Source organism: Cryptotermes secundus, unplaced genomic scaffold (genome assembly GCF_002891405.2).
Source record: "Cryptotermes secundus unplaced genomic scaffold, Csec_1.0 scaffold2176, whole genome shotgun sequence".
Taxonomy (NCBI): domain Eukaryota; kingdom Metazoa; phylum Arthropoda; class Insecta; order Blattodea; family Kalotermitidae; genus Cryptotermes; species Cryptotermes secundus.
In genome coordinates, this window is record NW_019739012.1 from 8,002 (window position 1) to 25,699 (window position 17,698).

Genomic DNA, 17,698 nt, shown 5'->3' on the forward strand with positions numbered 1-17,698 from the left:
TATGGAGCCGTCACTAATATAGGCAAACGTAAAGTTGTTCCTGTGCTTAATTAAGCAAAACGCCATGAGGACGCATAGGGACAAAAGTGGTGAGGTTCACCCTCGGTCGCCTTCCCTATCGAAAGCGCATCTCGTACCCATTGATTTGTGGTCGTGAGACCCAGAAGTACGCAGAGACAAGCCCGCTACTGCGGAAAATCATAATGTGTTCATTTCTTATTCATTCGGTCATACAGACTGAGTGGTCCCTCCCTCTGATTATATGAAGTAAATTTAATGTCAATAGAATTTTCACATTATCATCAGCTTTAAGAATAAAGATCATAATAAATGTAGGATGTTCTACTTGACCAAATATAGGAACGGATGCATCCTCGAGATTGAACTATGACTGCAGACGGTATTACGTTTCGTAACATGGCAATGAAAAGTAACATGAGGTAAACACGCCGGATTTTTGAAAGCGCTGTCGAACCGGTCCCTAAGCTGTTCTTATTGCCCATTGAGTGCTCCTCGCGTCACACAGACCCAGTCTGCTGAACGTTCCCCTGATGGGTAGTGCAGTGTCTGGTTGGTCTGGTTGTTGCGTGCAGTGACTGGCCATGAACCCGGGATACCCGACATCATTTTCGGATCAGGAGTCTGAGGACTCACATCCTCAGGTAAGCCCTCGATTCAGTGGAAATAGTTTAAGAACTGTAGGCGGATTTCTTTCAAGACATGTGGAATTTTAGACAAATAAAAGCACCTAATTCAATGTCCGGTATTGTAACACATTCTATTATGTTAGGTAATAAATATTTTGAACAAATTAGGGGGCACGCTGTAGTGTAGTTCGCCGTGGCACTATGCTAAACCCGGAAGGTTGCGAGTTCGATTCGCGATGAGGTCATTGCTTTTTTGCAATTTATCTCATCCTTCCAGCTGAACTATGGCCCTGGGTTTGACTCTGTCTATAACAGAAATGAATACCAGTCATTTTCTTGGGGGGTAAAGGGCGGTCGGTGCAAAAGTCTGACAACCTTAATGCTAACTGGGAGCCAGTCTTCTAAAAGATGTGGGAGCCTCGACCATACACACCCCCGTGGCCTCCACGGCCTGTTATACGGGAAAATTTACCTTTCCTTTAGATACAAATTAAATTCGAGCAATTATAAATGAATTAAGAGTGTATGTTCTTTGGCAGACGGAACAGTATAAACCACTGTCGGCTGTCTTTTGCTCCCCATTATACATAACATCGTATCCCGGAAATAGGAAAATAAATTGAACAGGAATTGCGAATGTTTCAAATATATATTGTCTATGTAAGATTTGAGGCTTTCACGGCGGTGACTATGAAGAAAGCAGTTTTCTGGGATTTGGCACCGTATATATGTGGTGTTAACCGACGTTTCGGAGGAACGTATCGCCTCCATCTTCAGGGTAGAAGAAAAAATATATAAGAAATCTGCAAGCAAAGTGACCGTGTACCCTGAAGATGGAGGCGATACGTTCCTCCGAAACGTCGGTTAACACCACATATACACGGTGCCAAATCCCAGAAGACTGCTTTCTTCATATATTGTCTATTCCAAATCCGTGTTCACAGGTTGCTACGAAGTATCGACATTGTATTTCAACCCACATTTTCGTGTGTAATATTTTGTGTATATCCATATTAGTTCAACTGCAACTCTTTCGTGCGTGCCCACTTTTTCCTGCATAATTCCCCCCATTCCAGATGCACATGGTTATAGAGAAGCGGCAGAATTCATATTTTCATATCGATGTATTCGTACGCTTCAAACAGAAGGCTTCAGAATAGCTTTGCTTGTTGAAATTGTAATTTCGTTTGATGAAGTAGGAAGATATAAATCGCGAGATAATTTTTTGAATTCTTTGCATAGGAATCAGGATAATTCAAAATGTTCTGCATTCAGATATACATAATTATTGAGTGTGGGTAATTTTTGCTTAATTGTATTCTACAACTGAATGTGGACCAAATTCGTATTAGTGCTACCTCTCACCGTTTTGGGTACCTTGCCCGGGATGTTGTTCAAGGAAAAAGGGTTCCTAATTACTTTATGATCATTTATTTTTAAAACCTGTGGTTTCGAATTCCACTTGAGCCATTTTTGTCTGTTTTGCATTTATTCTTTGGTTATATTGTCATATGTAGGCTGCAGCCTTTTTCTACGGGCTGATCCAGCGGCAAAGAAGTCGTACCTACCTTGTGTGGGTTTCAAAATCTGAACAAGCGCCCGTGGTCCGAAGGCCTGTACAGCGAGAGAGAGAGAGAGGGAGAGAGGGGGGGGGCAAAAATCTGTACACTTTTGAGTCGTCCTGAGTTCAGGCCCCACCGAGTAATTAAAATAAATGCGTAAACGTTTTGCCATATTAGTAAATATACATCTGATACATGAACTTGGCTGTATAGGTCGGGAGACGTGAAACTCACATTAGGAATTATAGTATATAATTAAATAATTTGTAAATATAATAATACTGTACACGGTATAATTAAAGTCTCAATGAGTAAGACATTCTACAATTCAAGATTAATGACATTGTTTTTGTGATAGCGATTTGTTGCCGACTGTGACCCTTCTTGCAGGAACAGAAATGAACGTCTTTTGTACTTTGTACGTATTTTCTTTGATGGCACAAAACATGATGTATCGATATGTGGGTATTACTAGTATTCATTCTTATTGTGCAGATGTCAGCACCGAATATGATGGATCGTGCCAGATTTTATTATGCGCCATAAGGACAGCAGCTCGGACAGAAGCTGGCACAGCAACAAATTTCATAATGGCCTTCTCTACGAGAACAATATATACAAGAAGACACAAGGTTTATATAACCAGCTGGACCAATAGCAATAAGCCCCTGCGATATTGGCAACAGTTACGCCTGTGACAAATATCTTAATAGAGCCGACCCATACGGAGCCCTGTTACACCAGCAGCTACCTATGTTACAGAACCCTAGTGTAATGGGGCAAATTGAACCAGCCGTTACACATGCCAGATCGAACACTGCTTACAGTGCAGACTATTCCAATGATATGGACGTAGCGCTGGAATGGTTATCGCAGCAGTCTCCAGCTGCCCCCCTTTTCCAGTCATCACTTCTCTAGACTGAACCTGGACCACCTGCTTTGTCTCAGCAGCAGGAGATCCATATCGCCCCATCACTGGTAAGTAATTCGCCCCCCCCCCATGTAAGCTCCGCATAATGTGAAAATATGGTCGAATGGAAATATAAACCCCTAAATCATTCTCGATACTAGAAGGCTACGATTATTCAGATGTGTGCTACGTCCGTCTTTATTTTGGAATATTTTCTCGAACGTACTGACTGTGAGAAGACTAAGCCCCAGATTAAGTCTGGATGCGGAGGAGATGGGAACATCTGTGTTCCAGTGGGGAATCTGAGTGAGAATTTCGCGGTTCCAGACTTTCGGAATTGATCAACTCTTCGTTAGAGCAATCAGGCACTCATATTTTTCTTCATTTGATACGGCGTAAATTAATTTTACCCATGTTCCTACAACTTAGACGTCGTGGGCGAATCCGAATGAATTGGAAATTGTTTGCCAAGGGACCTGGCTTCCTCGCTACAAATTGATCAGAGTATATTAAACTGTCTATTATTAGATCACATACAATTACATATATATAGATATAGATGTGTAATTTATTTAATGTTAATCTTCTTGTAACATAAGCACAGCTAGGAGTGTTGAATATTTGTATTTTTATGAATGTTTCGGAGGATAGAATTCGTGTGATATAAGAAATCTGCTCCATGAAAGGACACATATCAAAGTCGTACTACAATCTGACAATCGCCTATTGTTCTGTTTCGCAAAGTGAGCATCTCACAACGGGGGGGCTTGGGCTTTTCGTGTTGTAGGTCGAAAGTGGGAGTCCGTATCTGATACAAATGATCATAGTATATTCAAATATTTTATTTACGATTCGATAAATTTCAACGTCAGTTGACACACTCCACAAAGTATGACAGACGGAGGAGTTACAATGTTGCAATACATATATAGACAACTGCAATCACAAAGTTGTCACACGCATGTGTGACTGCAGATGAGGTTTCGATTGATGTTTCGATATATTGTACATTTTAAGACACTACTAGTAACAACAGTTTACAGTTCCCTGTTAAACACACACCATTGTACTCTGTCTGTTATAGTATCCAGTTACCTTGACAGATAACGGTTCCTACCAATGCAGATTCTTCATCGTACGTGCTCGCGTCCTTGCCGCCTGGCAAATATTCCATAACTGGCTTATTGGCTCAACTGTTCTTGTTAAAATATAATGGCACGGACTGCATAGAAAACCCGCACCTTTCTTGTATTTTAATCGTTTACACAGGAACAACACAAATCCGTTACTCAGTATCGGCTGGTGTACGTTTGCTTACGTCGCGGTCATTGTGCAGCAGTCGCTATTTCCTCTTTTCTGACGGATGTGATGGTGATGTCTGTGAGCGGTCTCGTTTTCGTTTTCCGTAGCTCTGTACCCTCGGTGATTACTCTCCAACCGCTCCAGCTGCTCCCCCCTTAAATTCCCTTGTCAGAAGCTGATCCCCTTTAAGGTGTCAATGGCTTCAGTGGTATAACCATTTTTCTTCTTTCCTGCTCGGTTGTGGTAAAAGTTCCGAGTGTGGTCGATGACCTGTTACTCTAGCTCCTACTCCCTGTGCAGTCTGTACTTTCGTTTCGAAGTGTATGGACCCATCCACAATGTCCCGTCCCTCACGTGCCGCTGTCTACTGGAAGTCCCGGCTCTTTGCTTTGCGGCCTCCAGCCCTACTACCTGCCTGGTCCTCTTTTCTATTGGTTCCGGCGTACGAAGTCAGGTTGCTAATCCTTCCATCGCTCCTTCTGTGTTCCGCCAGTCTCCGATTCAGTCTCTTCACTAGGGATTTTTCGATGTTCCGACTCGTGTTTCATTTTTCTGGATTTGCCTTCAAATCCGTGGCCTCCTCCTTTTCTAGACAGGCCTTCGTTTCTTCTAACTGGGAGTTCATCTTGGCCAACATCCTTTCGCGATGTACCATAATGTTTTTCTTGGCGGTCTCTTTTTTCTGCTTTCAATTCTTCTTGGACGACTCTTGCTTCTTCTTTTATTTCCTTTAGATTGGCAATCGCGTTGGCCTGAGCGGTTCATATTCCTTCTTTCCTTTCATTTACATTGTTTACTCGATTTATTGCGTATTTTAGCACACAGCTTGTAACTGCAATTTACTCTTCATTATTACACAAGAGTGTTCTTTGTCTGTTACTGTCGCCATTAATCGTTGCCTAGTAATGGCTCCTACCAATGGAATTTCTTAATCTTCCCAACTTATGTCCTTGCCGTCTAACAAATATCCCACAAGTGACTTATTCAGATGGTCAGAGTCAGAGTTAGTTTAACACTGGCAGTTTACCGCCAATCAGTTCGTCTTGGCGAAAATCCCCTTCAGAATCACGGCCAGATATTTTTAACTGAACCATTTTGTTCAGAATCCTTTCCATACATTCTCTCTGACGATAGGATGGATCCGTCGTTCACAATTCCTTCTGGTCCCCTCCAGCATAGCCATTCTCAGGTTCGATTCCCGCGGGACTAATGAACAGATTTTACTGCCTCGGATTCGAAAGTCCCCCAACCTGGAAGGCCAGGTCCCAGTATTTATACTCCCAGGAACAGGGTAGCCAGGATATACACGTACTCCCAAGCAATGGTTCCCATTTCGTCGCCTGTTATACTGTGTAGTGCTACCGTCCACGTGTTCGACCCGGGCTGAAAACAGTGCGAATAGAAAACACTGTTCCTCTAAAGTAGGTCAATCCTTTACGTGGTAACATGTTTGTTTGCAAGACTGTTACTCAGTAACGGCTGTCGAATATTTGGTTATCTCGCGAGCGTTGCTAGCAACTGTTCTACAGGCTACAATGTGAAAAGAATCCCATCGGACAGCAAAAAGACTGGATAGAGCATAGAAAGAGTTGAAATACAGTAAAATTTGTCTTAAACGAATCTCAAGGGTGCAGTACATTTTTCCGCCGAAAGTAGGTTTCCGTTTAATCACGGTATACTAAAATATTTAAACCAGGATATGCACGTACTTGAAACGAAATAAAGCAGCATACTCATTAATATATGCACACTATAATAATTGAACACACGCGAAGAATAACTGGACAGAAAAAAATTGAAGTACTCACTTTTTACAGTTTTACCATAACTCTATCGGCAGAGACAGAATGGCAAATTAGCTATCCACTCCTCAGTATGCTCACTATTTACATCACTTGATTCACCACAAAGTTCATTAAAAGCTGCATGATATCTTTTGCGAAAACTGTCAAACTATCCTTTAGATGCTTTGAATTCCGTTTCCCCCAGTTTTGCAGAGACACTTTCAGCATATTCCTGCAATATAGGACCCGACACGCAGTGACGTTTCTCCCTGACACTGACAAACCCTCCCACACTACATCATTAGCGTCTTCGTTTGCAGTTTTCTCACGTTATCATTTTATTTTTCCATTAGCACAATTTTCCCACCACTTCCATTTTTCCGTTTTATTCTTTGGAATCTCATGCACTTGAGGTTTACCCACGTTAGACTTATTCATGATCTGCTTAACAGGCAATTTATCTCGCTCCCTCGCATGTATCACTTTACTCTTGTGGCAAGTTCAAGCAACACTTTTGCCTTTGTAGCCATGATGACAACTGCTAGTACCATACTGAGTAAAATTTCCGGAAGGAGCGCACAGTTAAGTTGAATTTCAGTGCAGGTAGTGCAGTACCGTTAAATACTAAATTGCATGCGTTAGAGGAAGCAAAATTCTGTGCAATGTATAGAATGCCTAGAATTCTTCCAAACGATGCATTCCAGGAAGACTGGAATTTTCCGTATAAAGGTTTAATTAGATTAGATTAGATTAATTAGATAGAATGCCTAGAATTCTTCCAAACGATGCATTCCAGGAAGACTGGAATTTTCCGTATAAAGGTTTAATTAGATTTCCGTTTCTGCTTAGGGTTCTTCCGTTTAATGCAGGATATTAAACATATTTTTGAGCCACAAAATCACGGGACCTGAAAATATTTTCATTTAAGACAATTTCCCTTTAACAACGGGTCCGTTTAAGACAGGTTTCAATGTATATAGCAGCGCATTTTCCCAAGATAAAATATAGAAAAAAAAATGATAATAAATACACTGTCCCCTATATAAGTATATACCCGTGGGTTCACCTTCCACATTAATGACTTGTGTGCTAGAGTATCCTCTTATAAGCGGTTTCTGATCATTGCTCACATTGCTTAACAATCAGATCTTTTGAAGGCACGTCTACACGGAAATGGAGGGACAAAGGGAGGCGTTGCGCTGCCAGAAGTTGCGTCGCCCTGAACTGGCAGGGACCAACTGAGGCGAAAGAGTACGTACAAGTCACGTAAGATACTCAGAAACTGAGCGGAGCTTGAGGAATATATCCTAGACTTATCTCAGAGAACATGGTTGTCATCGTGTTTCTGGTATTTAGACATTGAATTTCGAAATTCCTCTGAAATAATGTAATACAGAAAGGGCAAACTTACGATTTTCTTAAGATTTAGCGGTGCTTTTCTCTATACACATTACACATTGTCTTCTTAATATTGGTGCGATCACGTATTTGTACAGGGTGCGTTAATGAATCAGGCGATTTAAAAATGTTATTAACGGAAGATCACGGCTACTAGATTGGAACATGGAATGTAAGGACATTGAATGAAGCAGGCAAATTGGAGAATTTGAAAACGAAAATGCAGGGGAATGATGTGTCTGGTTTAGGTGTCATCGAAGTGCGGTGGAAAGGACAAGGTGAAATGATAAGTGGTGATTATACAGTGCATTATTCAGGAGGTGAACTGGATGAAAGAGGTGTGGCAATAGTGGTGCATAAAAGTGTAGTGAGGAGAGTTGTTAAGAAGATTGTTTGTAATGACAGAATTATTGCTCTGAAGTTAAAGGCGGAACAGGTAGATATACTGATTATGCAAGTGTACATGCCAACATCAGATTATGAAATTGATGAAATGGAAAAGTGTATGACACAATTGAAGAAATTCTTCAGGAAGATGACAGAGGTGACAACAGCCAGCATCATATTGGGAGACTGGAATAGCATTGTTGGAGATGAACCATATCAGAATATTTTTGGTTTACATGGACTAAAAAGACGGAATCACAAGGGTCAAATGCTTATTGACCTTTGTGAAAGAAATGGATTGATTGTTACCAACACTTGGTTCAAGAAGCCAAAGATAAGACTTTACACATGGAAGGCACCTGGCGATTGGAGGCGGCATCAGCCGGACTACATCCTTGTGAAACATCGATTCAGAAACAGTGTGAAGAATGTGAAGACGCTGCCTGGGGCAGATATTGACTCTGACGACAACTTACTGGTTGCAAAGTTTTGAAACAGGTTGAAGAAAATTATAAGGTTTCAAAAGTGCAGACCTAAATGGGATGTGGAGAAGTTATATGCTCAAAGACAAAGCGTACAGGAGACTCTAGAGGAGAAACTCAGTGCAATTGAAATTGAAAGCGGAAATTCTGAAGTTCAGTGGAACAATACAAAAGAAAACATGTTATATACTATTTGTGAATTGGTTGGTAAAGTTGAGAAGAAAGCAAGAAAACCATGCGTTACACAGGAGATGATAAGTAAAATGGAGGAGCGAAGGAAATGGAAGAATGTAAACAATGAAGAAGGTAAGAGGAAAGACAGGAGACTGAGGAATGAACTGAAAACAGTCACAGACAGGGCCAATAAAGAATATCTCGAGAAAATATGTAATGAGATTTTAGAATTTCAACTCGTTGCAACTGCTCAAAAGATCGATCTGTGTCCCTCATCTTGCGTATACTTCGCAAAACAATCTTCATGTTCCCCTTTAGGTTGCCCTAGTACGACTCCCAGTAGGTTCTCGTGTGACTCCTGAAAGTAACTTGTTGTGTTGTTAGGTTACCTACTTGAAAGCATATGTATCTATGGTCCGATAGGGTCGGCTCTTCAGATACATGCCAATTACTTCCCGGGTTTCCTATGTTATATGTCCCTAGTTTCAAATCAATAACCTCCTTCCTATTGCAGGTTCCCGAACAAGTGCGATATCTGCCTCTCACTCACCTAGTTGCTGGCGTATGGTTGCCGTGGCCACTTCACTGTGGTGTAGGTTAATTTGAAGGAATTTTATAATGTGTTTATGTGCTGTTGGTGTGTGTGTTTATGGATGTGTTAGGTGTTTGTATAATTTGGTTTAGTTATCTCTTCCATTTGGGGAGGTGTTATTATCCATTTTATTTCCCTCTCTATCCTCGGGCAAGGTCCCGTGTGGACGCGTCTCCTGATCCTCTTAACTTCGGCCATCCGAAGAAGTGGGTATCTCATCGCGCTCCCCTTCAGAGGCCGAATTCATAGATGCTGAGCATGACACAGTCTCTGCCTGATGCTGAATTTCAGGATCTTTCAGCACATTAACATTCCCCTTTGAGAGTCCTGTAAATATCTTGTAACCCGTCCTCTGTATAATAGTATAAGGGTCCCGATCTATGAGTAAGATAAACCTCTGGCCTTTCAGCTCGGAATTCTTATCGAGTACCCTCCAGTGCTCAGTATGAAGTCCTGGATTGAGGTCTGCAATATATTTCTGGATCTCTTCCCGATACTGGGTAACTTTGTCCCTAGTCAGGAGAGCGACATTAACAGGCTTGGGCCGATTCCTTTAATAAGTAGCCTTCAGCGTGGCCTATGATTCCAGCCTGTGGTTGTTAATGGCTTTCATGAGCCATTGACCAGACTGGTGGTCGGCGACTATGTAAATAAGTGGACCTCCCTCTAGTCTGTATGATTTTAGGTGTGGTAGTTCTCACAGAGGAGTCCTACGTAACTCATGTCCAAGTTCCTTGATAATTGAGTCGTAGTCTCCCTCTGTTAGCTTGTCTTCAGGATATGTTTCCTTGATGATAGCTACTTTTATATTAATCAGAGCCTCCTTGTAAGTCCCTGGTTTCTTAGAGTCCCCGGGCTTTTTCGGAGCTCTGAACGTTTATTTAGGGGTACTGCCCTCCGACCTTCTTAGAGGTCCCGATGGGGGTTTCTCCCTGCTTGGGCGAGTCCGTATTTCCTGGTTCCTGACTCCCCCAATTCCTGCTTTTCTTGTCCCAGCACTTGCCTTTTTAAATTTCCGTCTAGCGCATGCAGACAAAGCCTTCGTCTCTAGACGGAGTCCCCCTACTCCAGAGACCAGGTGTCCCAGTCCTTCTCCTGCTGCAAGTGAGCAAGAAGTACTAGCCCCTTGCAGTGGTATGTCAGTACTACTTACTCCCAAGAGAATAGTTTTTGGTCTTATCTCAGGCAGGTTTCGAAACACTGGTTCGTCGCTGCCTTTTGCTGCAGTTTCAACAGCAGGTTCGCATTTTGCAACTGGTTCACCAGCTCTTCCAGCCCACCGCTGAATCATTTTTCTTAGGGTTCTCCTTGTAGGCGTGCCCCTCATCAGTTTAAGGTCATTAGGACCGGTTCTTGATTTGGTACTTTTCACTTTTGTCCCACGAGTCATGGGGATTTAAAAGGTCACCATCCGCAGCTCCCCATATGGTGGAAGGCATAAGGACAACGTGGAGCTGCCTGGTTCCCCGAGGGGATCGTTCAAGACACTGGCTAATTACGACCCCAGTGACACGTAGCCCTCAGCACGATGCCTCACACATTGGCTTAGGTAGTTCGATCCTTTTATGAATAAGACCCTCGCAATCCTCCAGGAACTAGAGTGCCTGGTCGGGGGGTGACGGGTATCCCAGGTGATCAATGGGAGTAAGATACCAGCTAGTCATTAGATTGCGACCAAGGAAAGTTTGCATGAGAGAGCCGCCCCTGTTGGTGCCCTGTGAGCTCCCCTCTTCCCCCCCTCCACATGGGTTGGTCAAACCGTTTTAGAGTGTTGCGCCCGAAGGCTTGCTGCAAATTATCTGTACTCTTGTCTGACAACCCAAGTAGCCGAAGCTACCCCCACACGAGTGCTCTCCCGCATTCTTCCCGGGTACACCGTAGTGAAACCCAAGGGTCGTTATGAGAGGCTCCGGTCATACTGCCATTGCACTTTATGGGAACTTAGCCGCCAGCCCCCATTTGTCATACTAATGTAGAACCGGAGACTGTCGTTGCCCAGTGGGACCACGAGGAGGTGTCTCGAAGCTGTGTCCCGACGCATCCCTGGTCCATGATGCGTCCCCACAAAAGACAGCCTTAGTTGAGCCAACCACATTGACGATGGAGTCATGACTACCTGTAACATGAGCCCTTAAAATGGTCACAGGCACTCCCGCCAATTACTCACATTACTTTTGTTTAATGGTTGTTGTATATTTCGGTCCACATATGAAACCAGGCAGTCCCATTTAATACTTATCTGCTTATTGAACTGACGCAATAAAGATCCATATTAGAGCTACTCATCACAATCACATGATACATTAAACTGTCACGAATTTGCAACCATTTTTCTCCTCTTAAAATTTTCAGTATAAAAATTGAAATTTAAAATTCTTTAAAAATCACTGTCCTCTAGATTTTAGGACCCTAGGCGATGAAAAATTAAAAATGAAGTAATTATGAATGTAAAAGTTAAGTTCAAATAATTATTTAATTATGGGTTTCCTCGAAAGCCCGTTTGCTAACAAAACATTAAACAATTAGCAGTCGAATAAAAGAGAAACTCAACAAGACAGAACAATGCATCTTGTGTTGTGTAGACACTAATGGGCTTATTGCTTATATAAAACTCTGAAAGTCCGTAATTTGCTTACTGAGGGAGACAGATAGCTGAAGCATAGCAATAGTGGAAAGGAAATAATTTTGTACTTGAAGAAGTAAACTAGAAATTGACACGTTGAAGAATTTTCAACTGGAATAAAATGTCCACATTTTTTATTATTAAGAATTGAAGCATAATTAGGAGGAAAGTTTATTTGGATGCAGTGTGTGTAAATATATATCTCTTGTGATCTACAGTGCACTAGGACTTGAGAGTTATGTGTACTATGATTGAGAGAAGTACACTCATTAATATTAAAAATGATGAGTATATTCCAGATTGTAATACTTACAATAATAAGAATAATAATGACGAATTAAAGATCATTAATGTCACATTAGTAGCAAACACAGATATAATAGTTATAAACTTAGAAATAATATTTATAATGCAAGCACCGTTCCAATCACGGATATGAACGTTACACAGTATTCAGATATTGCCAGTATGTGTACTGTCGAAGGAAAATTGAACTGTCCGTTTATTTTGTGTAATTTATATAACTGTTCTAATATATTTCTAATTGTATATTGCACATTTGGAAAACTGAATGAGATGTTTGTATGGGAATTTTTATTCCGGGGTACAATTTATTACAAACACTTTATGCCAGACACTGAGGTGAAGGATTGTGACAAGTACGGGACTGAAATATAGAGATGTTCTATGCAGAGTATACAGAGTATACAGAGTAAATCTCTCAAATATTGCAACATCGGATACGCACACATTATTGCCCTTGGTCCGAATATGAACCTATTTCTGCTTGCAAGCAGGAAATTGCTTGCAAAGTGCCTGGGTGCGAGGAAGTATTCACAAGTACAAGATATATTGCAGCTCACGCGCGCTGGCACGAAGGATTTGAGGGTTATGTTTGCGATTGGGCAGATTGTGAGAACGTATTCGAAACCAAATGGCACCTGCAGCGACATCAGATGACTCACACGGGAGAGAAGTCATTTAAATGTGATGTTTGTGAGAAGTGCTTCACTCAATTAGAAACTCTCAAGAGGCACAAAAAAATTCATATTCGATGGGTAAGTTTCACAGAGGATAGAAAATTTATTGTGTAATTACAGCAAGAAGAGGCGAATGTTTTAAAGGGATGTAGGTTCACTGTAGGTGTCTGAACACCTGAGTTATTTACTCTTTGCTTCCGAAATTAATACCACATCCGTTCTGTGCTTGTCATATTTAAATGCAACTGAATTCTTTATTTTCAACTGCTACCTTTAACGGATATACTTTTCTTTTAAATTTTCGAAAAACTCCAGAAACTTTGCTACTAGTGATAAAAATATGGCCCGCAAAGTTCAAATTTCCTCCCGTTTGAATTCTGACTGCATGAAATAATTTATAGACTGTACCCCTGTCGCTACTGACCCATGTAGTGTATGTTGTGATTCTGTTTACTGTAGATCAAGAGGGAATAAACCGAGCCCCAGTTCTCTAAATATGAGTGTGCGGACCTCTAAATAGCACAGAATGTGGGCAGACTGTAACTGTTCTTTGGTTCTACTAGCTCCTGTAGAGAAATTCAACTCCTCTCAGGCCGTGTTGACTGGCCACGACTTGGGTGATTGGTGGGGCATTAGGCGTAAGAAAGTACACTCAACACCAATTAACTGTTTAAAGTCTTTATTCAATCTACACCATTTAAATGGGAACTACACCGTAGTGACACACATCACAGATCTGTGGATGTAGGCTTCCTTACTGTTTACCTTACACACGTTAATAGTCACCACAGGGGGTGTTTACGGGGATCAGAACACGTGAACCCCCGGCGAATGTAAATTTCAGAGTCTTTTCCGCCAAGCACCCTCTGAATGGTGAATATTTGCCCTTTTTACCCAAAATACGGGCAAAGGGCCTCCCACTTCAGATTATGATTCGGGCAGAATGGGAGGTTGCTTATCTTTCTCCTCCAATTAGAAAAGCGAATATCCAGGAGTGTACAGTTTAGGGGTGAAGTATTCCAACTGCTGCGTGGCTGTCAAACTGAGATTTTGGGGTAGCAGAAAACGACGCTGCTAAAATTTTGACTTCCCCTGTCAAGTTTAGAATTTCTAGAGAACTAGGCCTTGTGTTACGCATTAAATTGACTGATTTACGGATGGGCAGCTGGCTTGCAGCTTGACCCAAGCCACTTGCTGCGAGTCTCAGGGGGGAAATCTCAAATTGTGAGAAGAAAGTGAGGAATTTCACAGAACCCTAACCATACACAAAACATCAATTGACCATCACATAAACTGGACAGTTACAACCTCCCAGGCGAAATAATGACTATTCTGGCACAGCCTGAATATGTCAACATTTCGTCTTACTGCCATTTCTCGTCCATTTCCACACATAAATATTTAAACAACAACAACAACAAAAAAAAAACTAAATGTAAATGGACAATATCTTAAATGACCGTATGGTCCACCGCTGGAAGCAATAGCAAGAGGCTTACATGTACAACACATCTGAAAATTTAGGTGGCTTTCGCCCCCTTGCCTGCAGACAGTACCATTCAGTAAATCCTAAAATAACAGAAATGAAAGTTCACACAGTCATTGAGACAATACTTATATGGGCTGACAATACAGAGTCCCTTGTTGTCTCTTCCTCTGACTCCAAGCATTTCAGAAACAAAAGAGGGAATATCTAAGAGACAAAATTGATGAGCTTGCAATGAACAGTAAGAACAATCACACTAGAGACCATGACTTTAAAATGGGTTACCAGCCTAGCAGTAACTTAGTGAAGTTTGAGAATGGAGATCTGCTTGCAGATTCCCACAACATTTTGAATATGTGGAGGAACTACTTCTCTCAGTTATTGAATGTACATAGGGTCAGTGATGTTAGGCAGACAGAAATCGATACAGCTGAGCCGTTAATACCTGATCCTAGCCCTTTTGAGGCTGAAAGTGTTATTGCAAAATTGAAAAGTATAAATCGCCAGGTAGTGATCAAATTCCAGCAGGACTTATTCAAGCAGGAGGTGAAATATTACGTTCTAAGATCCACAATCTAATTACTTTTATTTGGCATAAGGAAAAATTGCCTGATCAGTGGAAGAAGTCTATTATTGTACTAGTTCACAAGAAGGGTGATAAAACTGACTGTAGTAATTATCGGGGGATATCACTGCTATCATCTTCATATAAAATTTTGTCCAATATTCTTCTTTCAAGGTTAAGTCCATATATAGATCAAATTATTGGGGATCATCAGTGTGGGTTTCGACGTAAAAGATCAACTAGAGATCAGATCTTTTACATTTATCAGCTATTGGAGAAAAATGGGAGTATAATGAGGCAGTACATCAGCTATTCATAGACTTCAAGAAAGCCTATGATTCAGTGAGTAGAGAAGTATTGTACAATATTCTAATAGAGTTCGGGGTACCCATGAAAATAGTTAAGTTGATTAAAATGTGTTTAAACGAAACATTTAATAAAGTCCGCTTACATAAACATTTGTCTGATAAGTGTCCTATCCAGAATGGTCTAAAACAAGGAGATGCTTTATCGACATTTCTTTTCAACTTTGCTTTAGAATATGCCATTAGGAAGATCCAGGGAAATCAGGTGGGACTGAAATTAAACGGCTCACATCAGCTAATGTCCAATGCCGATGATGTGAATCTAGTGGGTGATAATGTAGATACCATAAAGAAAAACATCCAAACTTTAATTGACGCAAGTAAAAATGTTGGTGTAAAACACAGAGAAAACTAACAGAGGAACATAGACTGAAGGTGTTTGAGAACAGGGTGTTGAGGAGAATATTTGGACCGAAGAGAGATGAAGTGACAAGAGGTTGGAGAAAACTGCATAATGAGGATATCATAGCTTGTACTCTTCTCCAAGTATAATTAGAACGATCTAGTCGAGGACGATGAGGTAGACAGGGCAAATAACACGAATGGGGAAGACGAGGAATGCGTATAGGATATTGGTGGGAAATCCAGAAGGAAATAATCCACTGGGAAGACGAAGGTGTAGCTTGGCGGACAATATTAAAATGGATCTTAGAGAGATAAGATGGGATGTTATAGATTGGATTGATCTGGCCCAGGATAGCGACCAGTGGAGGGCTCTTGTGAATATGGTAATGAACCTTGGGGTTAAATTAAATGCTGGGAAATTCTTGAGTAGCTGCAGAATAGGCGGCTTCTCCAGAAGGGCTCAGCTCAATGAGTAAGTAAGTAAGTGTGAACGTGATATTTCCTTCTTATTTTATGGCCAATGGACGAAATATGCAACTAATAAATCATCTCTCGATTTTATCCCTGTCTTATTACTTTTCAAATTTTATAGTACGTGAGGCGGCTTTTTGTAACATTGGTTGTGTTGTTATTCATGAAGGGTTGAACTGCGTGGCATATGTCATGCACGAGAGACTGTGAAGTATCTGTGTTCGGGGGCTAAACGAAAATCTTGACTCAGTGTCTTTTCATAATTCAGTAAACTTCCTTGTTTTATAAATGCAAGAGATTGCTTTAATAGGCCAGGGGCTACTTGTTTTCACACGTTGAGGCTTCTTTTGGATTTCGCTTAGTTAATTCTATACAATATTTGCATTTAGTGGAAATAGAGTAGTGAAATATAAAATATATGTAATTTGGACCTATGTTTCTTGTTAAAGATCCCGGGAATTGGAAAGTATAGATTTACTTTAAAAAACACTGAAGTCGATGCATGTTGATACGGTCACTTTCAGATTTCAAAAGATACATTCAATAATTTAGAAGGTGAATTTTACAAAATGCATATGTTCTCTTTCCAGTGAAAGGCTATTTTCTAAAGGTACTTCAGCTTTATGTACATAACTGCAATTCATGTTTCTTTGTATCCTTCCTTTAGAGTTGTGTGTGAATGCTTACCTGCGATTTTTTTTGAGACACATTCAAAGGAAATATACTAAACTTTTCAGCTTCCTGATATTCAGCTTTGTTCTTGTTTAATGTGATAATGGAACTTGAGAAATGACAGTTAAATTTATGCAGTTCCACGGTTCTTAATCTATTTCCTTTTTTTTTTCTTTTTAATATTATGAAAATTTGTTCCTGGAACCTCGGCACGTAGGAGTCCACAAATCCATCATGGCTCCGCACTAAATAACGAAGCTAACGGTCGTTCTACAGGCTTCCCAGCACGTTAATATGAGTGAATTTAATATTCTTTGGACCGCCATTTATTGTTTCTTTATGTCTTGACATGCTTCCATACGATCCTTTGGGTTTCCCTTTGCTAATTAATTGTATAGGCCGGCTGATTATGTTGGTGGTATATCCCTGACAAAATGTAATGTTTATTTTTTTCTTATAGCTAGTGAGGTGGGACATAGCTAGTGAGGTGGGACTAAGTCCCTTGTACTGCGGTCAGTTATGGCCTATTTTACCAGCCTCAGATGATAATTGATGGTGATTGTGGAGCAATTCGTGGAATGAAGATTGGCAGGGGAAAACGAAGTACTCGGAGAATACCTGCCCCAGCGCCACTTTGTCCACCACAAATCCCACTTGACTATACCTGGCATCGAACCCCGGCCGCCGCAGTGGGAAGCCAGCGACTAACCGCTTGAGCTATATCACGGCCAATGTTTATCTTACTCGTGGAATTAGGAAAATGGATTAAAATGTAGAAGTTAAAAATACATAACCCTTTTGGGCTGAGGGGGCAAGACGCAATCAGTGAAACAATCATAATTGAGCTTTTTCTTTTGTAGGTATTTGATTATGTACTACTCTCACATCGAAATTAACGGAAAAGTGGTCGAATTCCTGCTTAGTATTTGGGATTTCTTGTGTAGCGATGTCTG

The 17,698-nt window shown here is 41.0% G+C and overlaps 1 protein-coding gene across 3 annotated transcripts in view; it reads left to right on the forward strand.

Moving 5' to 3' along the window:
* The first annotated feature begins 510 nt into the window (after positions 1–510).
* Positions 511–17,698, forward strand: part of LOC111871625 (E3 SUMO-protein ligase EGR2-like) — a 44,443-nt gene continuing 27,255 nt past the window's right edge. For 2 of the 3 annotated variants that reach the window (XM_033754321.1, XM_023864853.2), the window contains exon 1: positions 511–662. The gene's annotated coding sequence lies outside the window, so the exon portion shown is untranslated. Of the gene's footprint in view, positions 663–2,704; positions 2,813–17,698 lie in introns of those variants that run through there. The other variant, XR_002844072.2, reaches the window with a different exon arrangement.